Source organism: Dermacentor silvarum, chromosome 7 (assembly GCF_013339745.2).
Source record: "Dermacentor silvarum isolate Dsil-2018 chromosome 7, BIME_Dsil_1.4, whole genome shotgun sequence".
Lineage (NCBI taxonomy): Eukaryota > Metazoa > Arthropoda > Arachnida > Ixodida > Ixodidae > Dermacentor > Dermacentor silvarum.
Window position 1 is genome coordinate 103,375,779 of NC_051160.1, and position 18,878 is coordinate 103,394,656.

At 47.0% G+C, this 18,878-nt stretch overlaps 1 protein-coding gene and 1 long non-coding RNA gene across 2 annotated transcripts in view; both read right to left on the reverse strand.

The window, feature by feature from the left end:
• LOC119459049 (endochitinase) overlaps positions 1 to 18,878 on the reverse strand; it is a 177,606-nt gene that overhangs the window by 17,124 nt on the left and 141,604 nt on the right. The window lies entirely within an intron of this gene.
• LOC125946909 (uncharacterized) lies at positions 513 to 9,135 on the reverse strand. Its single transcript, XR_007467977.1, has 3 exons — positions 8,894 to 9,135; positions 786 to 857; positions 513 to 694 (listed from the first exon to the last, which is right to left on the reverse strand). It is a non-coding gene; the product is annotated as an uncharacterized LOC125946909 (long non-coding RNA).

Sequence of the window (18,878 nt, forward strand, 5' to 3'; positions counted from 1 at the left end):
TTATTGCTGTTTTGTGTAGTTAGTTGACGCTCATAATATTTCCTCACCTCCGTTTTTGTTTCATTTGGGTAGTATTCTAACAAAAGGACACTGCAACTTAAGGTCATATGAACGCTGTTTTTTTTTTCTTTGAAGGCATTTTCTTATGTGCTTTGCGCGTTACAACCTGTTAACCATGAAATGTGGGGAGCAGATTGGTTTCTGTGATAATAATAAGTAGTAGCAGTACCACAAAATATTAGCTGAAACATAGCGCTTGTTCTCTATACACTTACTTTCTTCCCATTTTGCAATATATGCTACAAGGACGTGTCCTTATGGCTGACGAGAGTATGCCACTAGAAAGTGACAGTAACACTTCATATTCAATGGTTTAGGCGTAGCCGTAAATGCTGTCAAATCTTGCTTATCTTTTTTGTCGTAGATACTGCAAATTCTAATGAGATCCGGCACTCTAACTCTGCTACTGTTTCCCGCAGAGATGTTTATGACGTCTTACTCCTGGAGTCCGGCTTGATAGTCCAAGTCGTCTCGTTCAATCCGAAGTAAGCCAGGTTCACGTGGCTGCAAAGGTTCCCGGGTATGTCTTCCACAGTATAGTTCATGGGATAAGGGCGAAAAGCCTGGCTGATCTTGTAGTAGCACACCACGGGGAGAATTCGCCCATGGCTAAAGTTTTCAATGAAGACGGCCCCTTGAAAATATGCGATAAAATGAGCCTGCTTAAAACTGCTCCCGATAACAATGACAATGCCTTTATCAGTGGAGATTACGTTCACTCTTACCTGAAGGAGGGAACATGCCCATCAGCAAGAAGCAAAATGCCGCAATCCAAGTTTTGAGATTACCTATGCGTGCTGGACAGCAGAAAAAAAAAATGACGCACATTTTAAAAGATGCACAGACACAAAAAAGACTGAGCTATGTAATAATCTTCCACGCATAGGTCGGCGGAATAAGAAGGCACTCACTCATACACAATCCCAAATATTTTCCTCAGGATACGCACTCACTCGCACTCACACTGAAGTTTACTCACACTTACCGGCCCTCACTCACGTTAATACTTCCGAATTGCCAGGTTATGCGTGGTTCTAAAAAATTAGGGTGGCACTCATTTCACGATGGCTGTCGAGGGTAAAGCGATTACGTGGAATATGTGGCGACACAGCATATATCCGAAGTCAAGGCTCTTTACATCTGCAGTGGTCGTCCTGAGACTTGGTTTGTGTCGTCCTGAGTATGCGACTTACTCCGGTAGTGTTGCACTTCGGTCGGATACTATCTTGCCAAGGTCGTCCACGAGCACGGCAGGATGGTGACGACTGTGTGAAGCAGTGACGATGAAATTCTCAAACGATGACGACGGTATAACGAAGAGATTCGCGGTCACGACCTGAGGACGAGCACGAGTGTGTGACGACCAAGGTATGACGAGATTTCGACGATAAGATGGGCACTGCTGCATCCCAACTGTATGACAACGAATGCATACCGATGACTGTATGACGACGGCACGATGTCGATGAGATTCTTAAGCGATAACGATGGTATAACGACGGCATTCGTGGTGACGACCTGTGGACGTACACGAGTGTGTGACGACCATGGTATGACGAGATTTGGACGATAAAATGACCACTACTGCATCCCAACTGTGTTACAAAGAATGCATAACGATGACTGTATGACGACGGCACGATGACGATGAGCTTCTTAAACGATGACGATGGTAGAATGATGGCATTCGCGGTGACGACCTGAGGACGAGCACGACTGTGTGACGACCAAGGTATGACAAGATTTCAACGATAAGATGGGCACTGCTGCATCCCAACTGTATGACAACGAATGCATACCGATGACTGTATGACGACTACACAATGACTATGGGATGATGACGAGTGCGTGACGACAATGACGTGGCGAAGACTATGCAGCAAGAAGCCTGTATGAAGATGATGGAGCGAGCGCGACGACAGAATTGGGGTGAATGCACTTGCACGGATAAGGCACAACACTCAGATCCCACCATTAAAAAATAATAACGTATAAGACCTTTGGCAGCATTGGCGCTAATTTCTTGGTCTTAAAGAGAAATTGCACGTATTGTGTCCGCTGCGGATATCTTGACCATTTACGAATCTCGTATTTTCCGCACATCTGCGAGTGGTGCGCATAAAATAAGTTTTCGTTCCGTGGATCGAAGTGGCGAGATGTGGCATTGGGGCGTCCTTGGCCTGCTGTAACATAAGTGACGCTTTCGTAGCGGTCACTCATAGTCTTACAGCAATCAGGCATTTTTGTCACCATAAGAATCCGGCAGACCTCCACACAACTCAACTCCGGCAGCTCAGAGAATCATTGATCAAGATGTGATTTAGGTGCAATTTGACAGAGAGCTGTACGCGATCACCTTCAAATTGAGCTGCCATAGGTAGCGATAAAGAAAGCGAGGGATTCGTGGTGACAAGCTGGGTTGTAGCGAATAAGCCCGCCGTAACACTATTCCAGTAAGGAGAAGTTATACTCTTTTCGTTTAGAAATTATGTAATAGTTGTTGTTGGTAATCTTACATGAGACGCAAAATAATGACAAACAGCCGTAGACCGCACACCTGCGGCAAATTGTCTTCTCCTGCAGTTCTATTTTCATTCCTAATAATATTTCTACATGTAAATTAAATATAACGGTAATTTCCCATATGCCTTCCGTGCCTTCATTGTCTTTCTGCTCCATGTGGTCGTGAGTATAAAAAAGAGCGCCCTATAGCTTTTCTTGTTCTTCCAAACTGGATGTGCGTCTGTTTAATCTCGCTGTCTTTCTTGTACCTATCTAGATCGCCCAGTCATCACGTAAAGACTCACTGTTAATTTAGAACGACGATAGGCGTCACTTATTTAGGACCGTACCACTATTTAGAATGTGAGAATCCACTGACGCGTAGAGAGAAAACGTAGGTTAGTGTGTACGGACACGGCATATACAGGGCGTCCCAGCTATCACGCAGCATAATTTAAAAAAAGAGGAACGGCGGTACGCGGAGCAAACCTAGTGCGTATTGTTTCCAGTACAGTGGAGTAGCCGCCAGTAATTTTTTTGTTATTGAGATTTAATTAGGTAATTGTAATTAATTATCTAAGACGAGAAGTACTGTTCTAATTATCAAAGTGTCAAAGAGAATGATGTTGTGCAACATGAAAAACTCCCGAGAGAGCTTTCTGTTGCTTGCACCGGTGCACTTAAGGTAGCGTACACGGAGGACGCTACTTTAAGTAGCTAGGATGTAGTAGTACACGAATCGCTTTTTGTGCTAGTGACGGGTGTTCCAACGGTCCGAGTATCTTTGACTCAGAGAACGGTCTCGAGTCCAGTCGGTTTAAAGTTGTCCTAAGAGAGAGGCGTTGTGCTTAATAGCGAGGACGGGTACACAATAGAGTCTTGATGGTTTCTTCGCGCCTGCAATAGGCGCACATCAGGCTCTTGGACATTCCCATAAGAGGGGAGTAAGCGTTCGCCAACGCCAATCCCAGCCACAAGCGGCGCAGCTAGGTTGCTTCGCCGCGGGAAATGCTAGATGGCAATTTTGCTTGCACGCAAAAGGTCACAAGCTTTATGGAGATAAAGTGTCTTCAGTTGCTGATTCCATAAGCTGGAGACGATGAATTTCTAAAACAGTTGTGTCCTAGCTTCGTGGCAGTTACCTTCTTTACTGGCGGAATTCAAAGGGAAGTTGCATTGCGCATGTAAAATGAAGGAGGAGGGGAGCTTGTTTACTAGCTAATACCGGTTCATATTGATTTGTAGGTAGGCTATTTAGACAACTGTTCTGTGTTAAGCACGAATGATAACATGGATCACAGGGTAGTTAAAAAGTCATAGTTTTGCCTGAAAGGCGAAGCATCAATTGCGATAGCAAATTAGTAGCGAGCTATATGGAGTAAGGATAGTAGTTTTACTGGCTGCAGAAACTAGGTCACATTCGCTTACTAACTGAATTAACAAGCATGGTGTCAGCGCGCACAAGGAAACATGGACAGATCACACTCGATGACCGCAAACAACCACTGTGAAAACACTGGCTTGAGCAAGCGCGGCTCCAGCAGTGACCGAATGTTCGTGCGGTCTGTCCCTTCAATGGAAACTAAGCGGCGAAAGCACAGCCCATACAAAGGTAAGGCCCGTGTGAAGATCGCTTACAAGATACGGTGCGGGCGATAGCCCGTTGCCGCCCAAAGTACAAGGACGCAGTTTGTGGCTGAGTAGAAGCCGCGCCGCCTCCCTCCCGCGCTGCCTTCCGGCTTTCCTCCTTTCGCGTGGGAGATTGAGTAGCCAGTTCCTCTGGTGCCCGGTCGCAAGATACGCGTTTGGTGCCGCAGCTAAACGCCGTCTCCCTTCCCTCCCTGTCATCCCCCCATCGCCTAGCGCACAAGGAAAGACTTCGCGATTTCTCTCCGCCGTGCGTTCGCTCTCCGTCAAAGCGCGCGTCCCTCGCGCGCTTTCACTCGCATGCACAGCATACCGCGCGCGGCGACAATTTACGACACTTCTAGATATTGCTGAGCACCGTACGCACTTTCCAGATAAAAATTGGATAGCCACTACTGCTGTTATGGGTACCTAACTTGCGTATACTTGTGTGGCCGAGAAGTGCTTGACGCATGTGTTACTAAGACAATAATTGTTATTATATTATTAGGTTGGGAGACATATTTACACCCACAAACACAGAGGAAAAGCAGGGCAGGAGCAGGCGGTGACTGCTAAGGGATGGGGCACAGCGCCTGCCCATTCTTCAGGGAGGAATGAAAAGAAGCATAGATAGAAAGAAGGGCGCACCATAGATAAGAAAGGCTGAAGCAAAACAATGACAAGGAATAGAACACGACAGTAGGAGCAGCAAAAATTGCAGCAGCAAGGCGGAAATTAGCAAGCAGCAGCAACAAGCGCCTCGTTCTGCCGTGCCTTTAATGTCTGGTTTGAAACTGCCCCAAGTCAAAGAAGGAAGGGACGAGTGGGTCGTGTTCTCTGCACGGAACATGATAGGCCTTTTGTAGAAAAGTAAGAAGGATATTTATATCTTGCCTACTTTTCGTTCCTGTTCTTGATCAGAAACAGGAAAGGAACTCCTCTGGATCAAGCACCGATGAAGACTCGCGTCTACTGCTGGATAGGATCATTTACACCACCGGTCAGATGTATGAATGAAATATTTTCTTGGATAATAGAGGTGAACACCAGCCGCACCAGGCCCTGGTTAATTAGACGGAGCATTGAAAATGCGATGAATCCTTTTTTTCTAATTAGGAGGATTTACCGCAAGGCCGATAATGGCAAAATAAAATAAAATAAAATAAAACCTCGTGCATGGTGGCAGTCCCCAATTTAAACGCACGCTACACCGTGAATGATGTTGTATCCCGCGAGAGGATATTCATGGCAGTCTTGAGCATACGGAGTGACATATTACATACTTCATACATGTAATAATCATGACGACAGAAACAGCGGCAGAAAGTTCCCTTGCTGAAAGTGCACACTACATGCACACCAGGGGCCGGCCAATCGTTCGGGAGTGCAGTCTGCCATTGGCCGACCTCCTTCGTCCACATCACGATTGGCTAGCATCTTGCGATCAGTTCTAGCGTACATGCTTCTTGTTTGCGAATATGGGCACATGCACAAGTTTTGTCGTTTTAAACTGATTTAATGCGTATGAATGTTATTCTTTTTTAAAGCGAAGCTTTCTTGCCGAGGTACTTGTTCGTACGTATCTGACCTCGAATGCTGAACACGTTTAACGGGATGGCGGTGGCATCTAGCAACGGTGCAGCGAAGGAGGCGTTAACGAGTTTCAAGCTTTGTACAATAGTTACTAGAGTCAACTGTGGCCCTGTAGTATGTTACGGGGGGCTGCAACACAACGATTCAGCCAGCATAGGAATGTATAATGATATGCACGCTTTCGTCCTTTTGGCTTCAAACGGCTTTGTTACTTACTTTCCACCAAGTAATGCATTATAAATAAGTAAATAAACGATAATAACATTATCCGACCGCAGGATTCGAACACGGGATGTCTAGCACACAAGCCTGATATTCAAATCATGACGCCATGGACGCATGCGTCGACAAGCGGCTAGAACACCCTTTCTCGCGGGCAAGCCAGTGCGTTGAGACGCTTGGCGCGTTTCGATCCGCAGTTGCACTAGAAACCCACCCATCAGAAACACAAAACTCATCATCATCATCATGATCATCATCATCATCATAATTAGCCTATTCATGCACACTGCGGGACGATGGCCTCTCGCTGTGATCTCCACTCACCCGTGTCTTGCGCTAGATGATTCCAACTTGCATCTGCATATCCGCTAACTTCATCACGCCGCCTAGTTTTCAGCCGTCCTCGACTGCGCTTTCCTTCTCTTGGTATCCATTCTGTAACCCTAATAGTCCAGGAGTTATCCATGCTAGGCATTACATGGCCTGCCCAGCTCCATTTCTTCCGCTTAATGTCAACTAGAATATCGGCTATCCCCGTTTGTTCTCTGATCCGCACCGCTCTCTTCCTGTCTCTTAACGTTAGTCCTAAGATTTTTCGTTCCATCGCTCTTTGTGCGGTTGTTAACTTGTTCTCGAGCTTCTTTGTTAACCTCCAAGATTCTGCCCCATATCTTAGCACCGGTAGAATGCAATCATTGCACAAATTTCTTTTCAATGTCAGCGGTACGCTCCCAGTCAGGATTTGGCCATGCCTGCCGTGTGCAGTCCAACTCAATTTTATTCTTCTGTAAATGTCTTTCTCATGATCAGGGTCCCCTGTGAGTAATTGAGCTAGATAAACGTACTCCTTTACACACTCTAGAGTTTTACTGGCGATCCTGAATTCTTGTTCCCTTGCCAGGCTATTGGACACTATTTTTGTCTGCTGCATATTAATCTTCAACCCCACTTTTACGCTTTCTCGGTTAAGGTCCTCAATCATTTGCTGTAATTCATCCCCGTTATTGTTGAATAGGACAATGTCATCTGGAAATTGGTGGTTGCTGAGGTATGCACCGTTGATCCTCACTCCTAAGCCTTCCCAGTCTAAGAGCTTGAATACTCCTTCTAGACAGGCAGTGAATAGCATTGGAGAGATTGTGTCTCATTGCTGATTCTAGAGATTGTACCTCCCTGATGAACACGACACTATACGAGTTCAAATTTCCAGTTTTAATTGAAATCATACTCTTCAAAATTAGGACAACTTTTTTTAACCTTTGCACCGCCTGATTTACGGTCGGTCCCCTCGAGTGGGTTGCGCCAGATCATTGAGAAACAACTACTATCGACACCACTAAAAATTTAAACAAATAACATACATTTGACGTAAATATGTGTGTATAATATAAAGTTACCTATAATTCACTGCAAATGAAATGTTTTCGTCGTATAACATGCTGCTCTTTTGTACTATGTAATGACGGAGTTAGCACAAGCGTCGCTGTGGTCGCATGGCTGCTGAAGTGAGGAAGAGAAAGACGAACGGATCCGTGTCGCTGGTTTGCCTCGCGCTGGCGTTTTGCCTCGAAACTCACACTTCATATACGCACACGCATCGTTCATGAGTTAATCGCACCAAGAATGCTTAGCTTTACGTAAATTTCAACTGGAGTTGAGTCTGCGTGTGTTCTTGTTTTAAAGCGAAGCTTTATAGGCTAACAAGTATCGGCGGTGGTGGTGGTGTCACGTTGAGAAGTGGGCCAATCCTGGTAAGCACAGAAAGGGTGCAAGCTCGATGGCACATATTCCTGTGGGCTCGGGGACCTGTAACGCGCCCTTGAACTACCCTTGTCACACGTGGGACCCAAAGAGACAAAATCACCAGCCCTTCCGCTGTCGAGAAATGGGAGGCAAACGAAGCTAGGTTGTCCGATTCTTGCGTGAGCGCTTCCGAAGCCCTGGCGAAGCGTCAGCGAAGAGCCGCGGACCGCGAGTGGCCGGAGCAGCGCCATGTTGAACACGAACATCAGCGAAGAGCCGCCGGCCCTGTGTCAATGGCAAACTAAGCGGAACGCCTGCGACAGTGTCGTCTCGCCCCACGCTTCACTTGCCACCACTTTCTCGACTACGGAAGGGCTGGGATTTTTTAAAAACTTCCAGGTGTTTGCCTGTTGACTGCGTTAGAACACTCGGGTAATAGTAGCGGCTGGTTGGTGTCAACTGTTTCTTTAACGCTCATATATGTGTGTGTGTTCTGACCTTAGCAGACAAAAATGGCCATTTCGCCTCTACGCTGCCGTTTGCTGCACTTCATCTGAGTTTCACGAATAGTTCAACGAATGCTCATACCCTAATTTCATGAGATGATGGTTCATCAACTATTGGTCTGCGTTAAAAGCTTTAACAATACGTAAGGCGCTGCCACCAAATATCAGCTCTTTTAGTTTTGGGGGCATGAATTTAAAAACAAAAACGACTCATAGGCCTGCAGGTGCAAACGCCCAGCGTTGACTAGCAATTGGCCATCCTTCAATTTAAATATGATGCTTGCATGTAACTTTCTCACTTACCTTGGGAACTGGGAGGCTTATATCGCAGTCACACGCACGACTTCAATGACCACTGAAACCAAAGGCTACTGTAACGCGTGGGCCTAATTGGTTCATTTGCTCGGGCTCGCGGAAGGCAACCAATGTCACTCGAGGATTTGAAAGATGTTTGCTGTCTATGGTCATTGAAAGCGAGCGTGTGACTGCAACATTATATATTGTTACATTAATATGGGCGATTTCTAAACGATAAAATGAATGCATATTGCAATTTTACCAGACTCTCCATGACAGCTGATGAGCATCACGGTGTGCGTAGTCAGCAAAGTTTAATGAAAAAATAATGAGAGACTTACATTTATTTGTTTGCGGCTCCATTGCTGCCGATGTTTTTTTACCGATTTCGCAGCCTCTTTGACTGCTCTATTTATCGAAAGGACGTATGGTTTCTGTCGAGCGCTTTCGGTGCTGACACGCGGGACTCACTTGCATGCTTTTTGCTGCAGCTCCCGATTCGTCGAGTTCCGCCTTGAGGCAGACGGCCTTGTATGCACGCGTTGTGACCTTCATAGCGGTCGGGGAGGATGTTACATCAACGCTCTATGCACGATATTTTATCGTTCGCGAGTTTCTTGAATATGTAATAGAAAAGGACCGAGACTGCAGTTTATACTGATGCATTAAAGAAGCTTTTTTCTTGGCGTTTCTTCAACAAGCCTCTACTGTCCTTGGTTTAAACGTTCCACATGGTCTTACATCTCGCGGCGGATAATGTCTTACATCTTGTAAAAAAGAAAATTCTAGGCCGAGATGCGAAGTTCCTGCTCTCGAATTATTTTCCTTTTTCTTCATTTGCATGTACGTTGCACCAATTTCAGGCGCAGTTTTCTAAACGGGCATAGTACATTGTTTTACGGCAGATGTATCTTGTTGACTCTTTTGCTTTTCATGACGCTTGTGTATATTTGTATGTTCGTTTTTTGTTGTATTTCCTCATGTAGGCGCCTCCTGCTTGGACAGATGTCCGCAGTGTTGGGAAAATGAATAAATTAAAAATGAATAATTTACATGTTTCCGTTTGAAGCCATGCGGTGATAAACACTTGATTTAAAGCCAACTGCCGCTTAGTGATTGTCCGGATAGTCGCAATCTGCAGCGCTGGACGAAGAGAGAAAATGCCATGGAGAAAGATGGCTTAGCTTTTTGTGTTTCTGATATCTTCAGCTCAGTTGATTTATTTAACCACATTGGTAGGGACCGGAATGTACATACGTGACAAAGGCCAGTGGGGTAAAGCCTGCGTTATGGTAGCTTGACTAGCCACACTGCTCCATAAGACAAAGGTAGCAGAAGGCAACGGTACAGCAATGTTAAGAAAGCACCCTCCTCAAAATACGCAATATGCACAAACTAAAACAAATATACAATAAAGGTACCTGCACAGAGAGGGGTGGTGGAAACAGCACATTCAACATTCAGCACATCATTTTACTCGCTATCGCATGCAAGGAAAAGCAAAACAGCACAGCTTTAATAATGTCCCACTCACAAGTGGCATGTAGAATGTATCTACAAGGCCGCATACCACAAGTCGACCTTGAGATCATCGGCGAGACATCGAAAGAAGATCATGCAATTTTATGGTGTCCTAGCCACGAGGGCATCTCCTGAAACGAAAAGGCACACACTCTTGCCCGAGGCTTTGTTAACCGAGCTTGAGATAGCACAGCGATCAAGTAGACGATTCCCTACTGTTCCGCGATATACTAGTGCCCCAGCGAAGAACACCACCGCAGTACGCCCCACCACACAAACAACTTACTGTGGAGGAGGCGCAGATATATAGAAGAATACAGACGCATACCTACCCACATTTAGGTAAATACAATAAACTAAACCCAACCTTGTCTAGTAACTCTTGCCCGTGGTGCGGGTCCGGGCCTTCATTGCGTCATGTAACATTGGAGTGCGCCAAAAGACCTCATGCCATTAAATCACTCCCCTTGCTAAGGGGAGTACCATCAGCGAAGCCCTTGCTTCGCTGACGTTTCGCCAGGGCTTCGGAAGCCCTCACGCTAGAATCGGACTACAAGCTCCGCTTAGCCCCATTTTCTCGACGGGGGAAAAGCTGGTGATTTTGTCTCTTTGGGTCCCACGTGTGACAAGGCTTGTTCAAGGGCGCGTTGCAGGTCCCCGAGCCCAAAGCTTGGATCATTTCTGCACTATCACCAGGATCGGCCCACTTTTCAGCGTGACACCACAACCAGTGCCAGGAGCCTATAAAGCTTCGCTTAAAAATATTGGGTGGCAAGCCAAGCAGGGAAGGTGGTTGGCCAGCGAAGCAGGGATATCACCTTATCCGATACACCAATCTGACGTAGCCTTGAACTTTAACCTTAGCACGACACCGTTGTGCACATTGACGTTGCTGCCCCTTTATTCCATGTCCCATGCCACTCTGTGGCGATTCTGAAGAATTCAGCATACGAGCCTATACGCCCGCAAAACACGAACTGCACTGCACCTTGGCGCTCTGTGCCTCCGCGGTCCGTAAAAATGATAATATATATAATAAAAAATTGAAAGAAAAGTTTGCCTCCTCTTTGACTACACGACAGTAAGCGAACTTGAATGGCGGGCGCATTTGTACGAATTCTTTTCTCGAGCTGGACAGTGCCGATTGCCACTGCAGTCTTAGTGGCTGTCGTTATTTCGTGTTCATCCTCCTCGGCATGGCAGAAGAAGACGAGCTCAACGGTTCCGCGGCGCTCGTGTATTACTGTACTATAATATATTAATACTACTACTACTTGGCTACTACTAATATTATACTACTACTGCGCACTACTGCGAGGGCTCGAACCGTTATTTTAGTTCTTTTTATTTTTTTTCTCGCCGAAACTGATAGTTCTGATAGCTGCGCGAATCACAGGCTTCTAAGTGCGCGCTTCCAAGTGCATGCGCTCCTGCTCAGACGATTATTGTACATTATTTCTTTTCTTTTCTTTTTTATTTCTAGTCGGCATTCACTGGGAAGCCTGTCCCACTTTCACTGGTCCAAGCGGTCTTATTTTTGGGAACACGAAATGAAGGCCCAGTCCTCTCGGAGGGCCCGTTCAATATAGACTGTCACGTAACTCAATCTGGGCCGTCTGCTTTTGTGCATACAGGCAGCAGACGACGCCGAGTCGTGACGCCGTCCGTTCCTTTTGTCTTAGCAGATGACATTACGGAAAGCTCTGTCCCGGTTTTAATTTTCTTCTTTTCGTTTGGGTGTTTTGGGGCCGGATACACCGTTGAGTTGGGTGTGGGGTAGCATGTTTCCGAGTCTTCGATGGAGCACGCTGTGAGGCGCTGTCATTGTTTCTGTAGCTACGCAGGTCTTGTTCCTTAGTTCACTACTCCATGTCCCTAATATCTTTTTTCTTTCTGTAAAGCGGCGCTATTTATTTTCGGCTGTTCCTACTACTACCTAGAAGGATGAAGACGGCAGTCGACGTGCATTTCGAATTGAATTTCTGCTCCGTCTCGGCGATCGATTTTAAAGGATCATTAACGAGGAACAATAGACCACTTCAGATTGGTAAGGCGTCCTTGTTCTCATTGATTCCGCAGAAGAAAAAATATTATTATGGCAGAAAATGAGGACCACACAAAAATGAAGGCCGCTAGAGCTTGTCGTGCAAGTTTTATGTACTCTAATAATGACGCTATCAGAGAGAAGCCAAAAAGAAAATTTCAGCAGTGTAAGTTACGATTCTGCAGTAGCAAAAGTCCAGCGTGAGAGAAGTTTTTGTAAGCCAGAGAAGAAAGAAAAGGGGAAAAGCAAGAGCAATTGACGACGCCATTATTCATATTGACTGTGACAATTGGTTGCGACTAGTTTATTATCTATCGGCGAAGTTGGACTACATATATATATATATATATATATATATATATATATATTGTGAGCGCTAACTGTGCAGTTCATCATCGTGTGTATACCCATCCTCATAATCACCATCATTTTGTCGGGTTGGTGTTCGTGGGCAGTCTCGCGCTGTGTGACAATATAAGAGCTCTGCCTTCGTCCCGGGCGTCGTCTCACAAGTGGTGGAGTGGGCGTTGATATCCCCGTCCTCTTGCTCTACCCGTCACCCCTGGAGCCCCGCTCTGGTCGACGGTTGTGCTCGCCAAGGCCAGTCATGGCACAAACCACCGCATCCACTGCTGCCACCACCTCAGCTCCGCCAGCTGGGCCTATTTGGTCCGTCGCCGCACCGCAACGCGACCCTCAGGTTTTTTCTGGTCTTCGCGGCGAAGACGTGGAAGACTGGCTTGACCAGTACGACAGGGTGAGCGCTTTCAACCATTGAGACGAGTCACACAAGCGCCGCAACGTTGCCTTCTACCTCAGGCAGGTCGCCCAGCTTGGTTTTTCAACCATGAGCGCGACTTCCCTGATTGGCCAGCATTTACTGCGCAGCTGCGACAGATATTTGGCACATCTGCTGGGCGCTCCGAAGTAGCGAAACAGATGCTCGCTACCCGCATCCAGGGAGCCGAGGAATCCTATACCTCTTACATTGAAGACGTTCTGGCTCTCTGCCGTCGCGCTCAGAGTGACATGCCCGAAGTGGAACGTATCCGCCATATCCTGAAGGGCATCAACTCCGTTGCTTTTCACGCCCTTGTTATTGAGAACCCCACTTCCGTTAGTGGCATCATCCCGACTTGCCAACGACTTGCCACGATCTGCTCCTTTCGTCTTCCACGCGCCTCCTGCGAGGCTCACCTTACCGACCACGACGAATTGCGAGCGCTCATCTGCATCATCGTGCGAGTGGAGCTTCACGGCCATGCTCCGGCCAACACCGCCATTGTGTCTTTGCGCGCTCCTCCTCCCAATTTGCGCGAGATCATTAAAGACGAACTGGCGTCCATGCCAAGTGTCACTCATGCTCAGGCCCCTGCGCCTGTTTGTGCACCTTCTTACGCCGAGATTGCTTCGCGGCATGCGGTCCCAGTTCCATCTGCACCTGCCACCGTTGTCTGCGACCACCTGGCCTCGATGACAGCGAAGGCCCCCGTGCAACCATACGACTCTACCTGGCGCCCTTCCCGCCCAGTAGAGAGAGAGAGAGAGAGAGATAAATGAGATGGGAAAGGCAGGGAGATTAACCGGAAGGTAGGTAGCCAGTTTGCTACCTTGCACAGTATGTTTCTACTGTGGCTAACGTGGTCACATCTCTCGTTTCTGCAGCCGGTGCCAGCATGATGTACGACGTGGCTATTCCGCCTATGAGAGAGACTATGTGCCCAGATCGGACGCCTACATTCCAGGACCCTATATATCCTCGTCACGTCACTCGCCCTCACCTTCGTTGTCCCAAAACTTGTCCCAGTCTTCTCGCGCACCCCGTTGTCGTACCGCGTCTCCGTTCCGCCGTACTTCATCGCCCCTGCGTCCTGCCTCCACATCTTTCGACAACCATCCGGAAAACTAGACGCTGCCGTTTTTGGAGGAGAAACTGCTTGTTTGCGAACTGTCCCAATTCCTCCTGCTCGCCCGACTAATTTATTCGCTGTTTGTGTGGAAGGTGTTTCTGTCGACGCTCTTATTGACACTGGCGCCGCCATCTCTGTTATTCATCGCGACCTATGCTTCCGTCTACGAAAAGTGCAAACTCCGTATGTTGGTGTTCAGCAAGCCCTCGGTCTTATGTGGAGCCAATGACAGTCCGATTTACCTTACCGGACAGTGTACTGCTCGTCTCCTCATCGATGGAATTCGCCATCATATACAGTTTACTCTGCTTTCGTCGTGCGCTCATCCGATCATCTTAGGCTAGGATTTCTTGTCAGCTGCATCTGCTGTCATTTCGTGCGGACAACCACTTATACATATTACGGACACCTAGCTCTCTGACGCTGCCGATTCCTCGCTGCCCCACCTTGTCACAGCGGCAGATTTTGTTCTTCCACCCGGCCAAGCCCGTATTCTCACCATTAGATCTAGCGAAAATATCGACGGCGACGCAGTGGTTTCCCATTCTCAGTGCTGCATTTTTCGGGGAATCGCCATCGCTTCTTGTCTAGTGCGTTTCTCACGCGGCTGCGCCAGTCTGACCGCCTATAGACGATTTGCAGCAGCCGGTTTGTGCAACTGAAATCAGATGGCGCCACCGGAGCGCCGCGCGTGTTGGACATATCTGGCCTTGGGCGTGCAAACGAAACTACCATTGCTCAGTCGCGAAAGCGTAGCCAGCGGCGTTTAACAAGCGCAGTTTGTCAAACGTCGAACAATATTCTGCTCCATGTGGAGATTAAGAGGAAAACGTGTGCTGTGGTCGGATGCAAAAACGGTGATGGTGACATTAAGCTGTAGAACACGTCGGTGTGTGAAATACACGCGTCACAGCTGCATCAAGACTGCCCGTGCCCGAGGCCGTTTTCCATGCACCGATTTCCTCAAGGAGAGAAAAACAAGCCCACCCGACAATGCTGGATAGCGAACCTACAGAGAAAGAGCTTCAATTAAGGCACATCGGCAAGAGTAAGTGGCAGATCATAGTAGCGAATAAGCGAACGCGCTCGGCTTGCGGAATAGTGTATAAGCTTCCCATCTTGCGCTTGCTGTACATTAAGGTCACCGTGCGATGTTTCAGTGGCAGAACACAAGCATTAGCGATATCGTATTGGAACAGTCACCTGCTATCAGTGATGTTTATCCTTAAGCGAAATTACACGCCACGTGCCTATATGCGCCGGGATCGGATGCCAATTAAGGCGTACTAGTTGTCGCGGTGAGAACTCCTGCAGAAAAGATTGGAAAAGTGCTATCTGAATCGCATTTTTAAATCGTTAAGCTTGACGAATTCCTGCCTGCGCGTCTGATTTTACATATGTTGGTTTCGCTGCTGTATCGGATGCACGGTGTGATCAGAACGTAGACCTGGCGTTGTTTGTGGCCAGCAACAGGCGCGCGAATGCTAGCTGTGTTGACACTGTAGCACAAAATTATTGTTTCAAACAACACTAGAAGCGTTGGTTGCGTGTTTATCGTAAAGTGATATACAATAATGTCACAATTTCGTGATGTCAAGAGAAACCATGAAAATAAAAGTAAATAATTTCAAGTTCACCAGTTTGACATTATTTAATTAGCTGTGTTTTAAAGCAGTGGTAACCTACAAATCAGCTGTTTCCTTCTGCCTTGTGTCTTTCAGGGTTCCCCAAAGCGCATGCTGAATATATATATATATATATATATATATATATATATATATATTTACTTTAATTTTCATAGCCTCTTTTGACATCGCGAAATTGTAGCATTATTTGACACTATGAAATTATGACATTATTTGTGATTATCGAAAAGACATTGGCAGCACATTGCTATTGCCTTTTTTTGTCACATTTGTGTCAGTTTGCAATACGAACTGCATGCGTTACCCATGTGCGTGCTTTTTATTTATGTGGACTCCTTTATTCTTATGTTCAAATAAAAGCAAACCATTGTAAATATTACATGAATCACCCTTTTCTTTCAGGTATGTTCTATTCACTTTGTCGATGGGCGTCCAACCAAGGACTATCCCTACCCAACACCGCAGCTTGGAACACAGCTTTATCCTACAGATGCCATCCTTGGAATTGACACAAAGCTTTCGCAACATTGCCACTGTCAAAAAGGTTGATGCCCTCTGCAAACCCCCTGTAGTCCTGTGCAGGCTTCCCATCTTGGTCGATTGCCTTGACCATGTAGTCGTAGACAACTGAAACAGGGGAGAAACATTTGTATGTACTGCGGGAATGAAAAAAAATGGCAATGAAAGAAATCTGATTTTTTATTTACTCCTCAAGACATCTGCAGATGTTTGAAAGAACTAAGATAACACGATAGAACTAAATAACACGAAATAACACGATTTATCAATTATAGTTCTGGAGTTTCAATAATTAATATATATTTGATTACTAAGCTGGTGTTGCTCTCCTATGAAGAGTTTAAAAAGTTGAAACGGGAGCTCTCATTTATAAAACGCTTGAGTTACAGCTAGCCAAAGTTATGCCCCTGTCACATGGCCCCTTTCCATCGCGATCGAGCCTCGATCCGGCTCGGACTTCGATCGCAATCGAAAATGATCGCTACTACACAGTCCAAGGACCAGGATCGTGTTGTTTGGGCTCTAACGCTTTAAGTGTAACTAAGTCTGAAGCAAATAATAAACGTGCCTAATAGGTAGTAAAGGTACGTACAAATCAATTTTCAGAAAAATTACTTCTTCATTCGGTATTTTATGTAAACGACGTGCCACGTCCGCCGATTCTGATTGTCTGCAAATCTCAGAACTACGTGCATGGCGTCGACGCAGCACACAGATCGTCAAATTATACGTGCATAAAAAATAAAACGGCTTTTTTTAGAGCGTTATTTCTTCGGATCTCTTCTTTCTCGTTGTACCTCCTTTTCTGTCACACTGAGCTAGAAGCTGCTTACGTCGGTCTCCGATCGAAATCGGACACTTCGATTACGATTTGCGGATCACGACCGACTGGATTCGGAACGAGGCTCAATTGCGATCGAACGTGCCCGTGTGAAGGGTTTTACTATGAAACAACACCCGTTCGGGGGCATTCAGTTAGTACATCCAACAAACACAATCTGCCGCTCCGAAGTCACCTACGCGAAACTATTGCGTGCCCCGCCGCACTGGTGAATTCTGCAGAGATCAGTGCACCAGTATCGAGGCAAACGCTTACCTCAACGTATGTGGTAAGCTAAAATACCAGCGAGCGAGACGTCAACACACAAGCGGACACGGATTTTTCACTCGGCGCTCCAAGCATACACATTAGAGGCCGTCAAGCAAAGCGCGATGAGGCTGGGCAACCACTTCAAACAGCTCAGATCGTAGCTTAAGTACACCGCACTAACAACAAAAAGAAAAAGAACTAGCGAACTGACGTGAACGCCGCACAAGAAGCCTCCATGAGCTCGAATCGCTCGGCGCGAACGAGCGACGCGCATGCACGATGATCGAGCGCCAGAGCGCTCCGGCGCGAGCACATACAACGTTAAAATGACAAACAATGGTTCACTTACATGATCGTTGAACCATGGGCCAGAGCTTTGTGTCGTCGATCCAGCCGCTGTCCATCGGTGGACCCGAAACAACGCCCGCTTGCCGCACCAGTCGCCCACGACTACAGCAGTACTGGCTCCTTCGCTGGCCTTCAACACAAGGCCAGTCATGCCGGCGCAATCACGTGATCAAACATGGCCGCGCCCGTGCGCCGCTGCTGAAAACGTCTATAACACATCAGAGCCACTGCTGCAGCCGGAGGGGTCCACCGTTGCCATGCTATCGACGCAGCACCAGTATGTGTCGTCACTGCTTCGCTGTTTCCTCTTCGCCGAGTGTACGCCCACGGGACGGTTCACTCAGTGCTCTCAGGGCCACTGTGAGTTCAGATCTGAGCCCAAAAACTCAGACTGATGCTGCTGACCACCTTAAGGAAAACACCAATCTTGCTTTGATGTGTGTTCGGATGGCTGGGGTAAAACCACCGTGGCCGCTCATCACATCGAAACCGATGGATCCCGCGTCATTCGTCGCCGCCCTTACCGTGTATCGTCTGCTGAACGGAAAGTTATAGAAGACTAAGTCAACGACATGCTCGCAGGAACGTTATAAGGCCTTCAGCAAGCCCTTGGTCGTCTCCTGTTGTCCTAGTTAAAAAGGACGGTTCAGTACGCTTTTGCGTCGATTATAGAGCACTAAAAAAATACCCTAAAGGTGTACCCTATGCCCCGTATGGACGATGCTTTGGATACCTTACAAGGTGCCGAATACTTTTCGAGCCTCGACTTGCGTTCTGGATATTGGCAGATCCCGATGATGAGCCGACAAAGAGAGGACGGCGTTTGCAACACGTGGTGGCCTTTTCGAATTCAACGTAATGCCTTTTGGTCTGTGCAATGCGCCAGCCACATTTGAACGAATGATCGATACCGTACTACTTGGCCTCAAATGGAAAACCTGCCATTGTTGCCTGGACGACATTGTCATCTTTTCGGCCAGCTTCCTCCCAGCACCTAGAACGTTTTAGACGACGTTCTCACGTGTCTATCCAGGCCGGTCTTCAGATCAATACTAAGAAGTGTCGATTAGCGAGCCGCTAGCATCAAAGTATTAGGTCACGTGTCAGCAATCATAGCATTGAGCCAGATCCCGACAAGGTCGCTGCTGTACAGCATTGTCCAACACCAACCACACCTAAAGACCTTCGCAGCTTTCTCGTATTAGCGCGTAATTCCGCCGCTTTGTCCATGGTTTCGCGACCATCGCA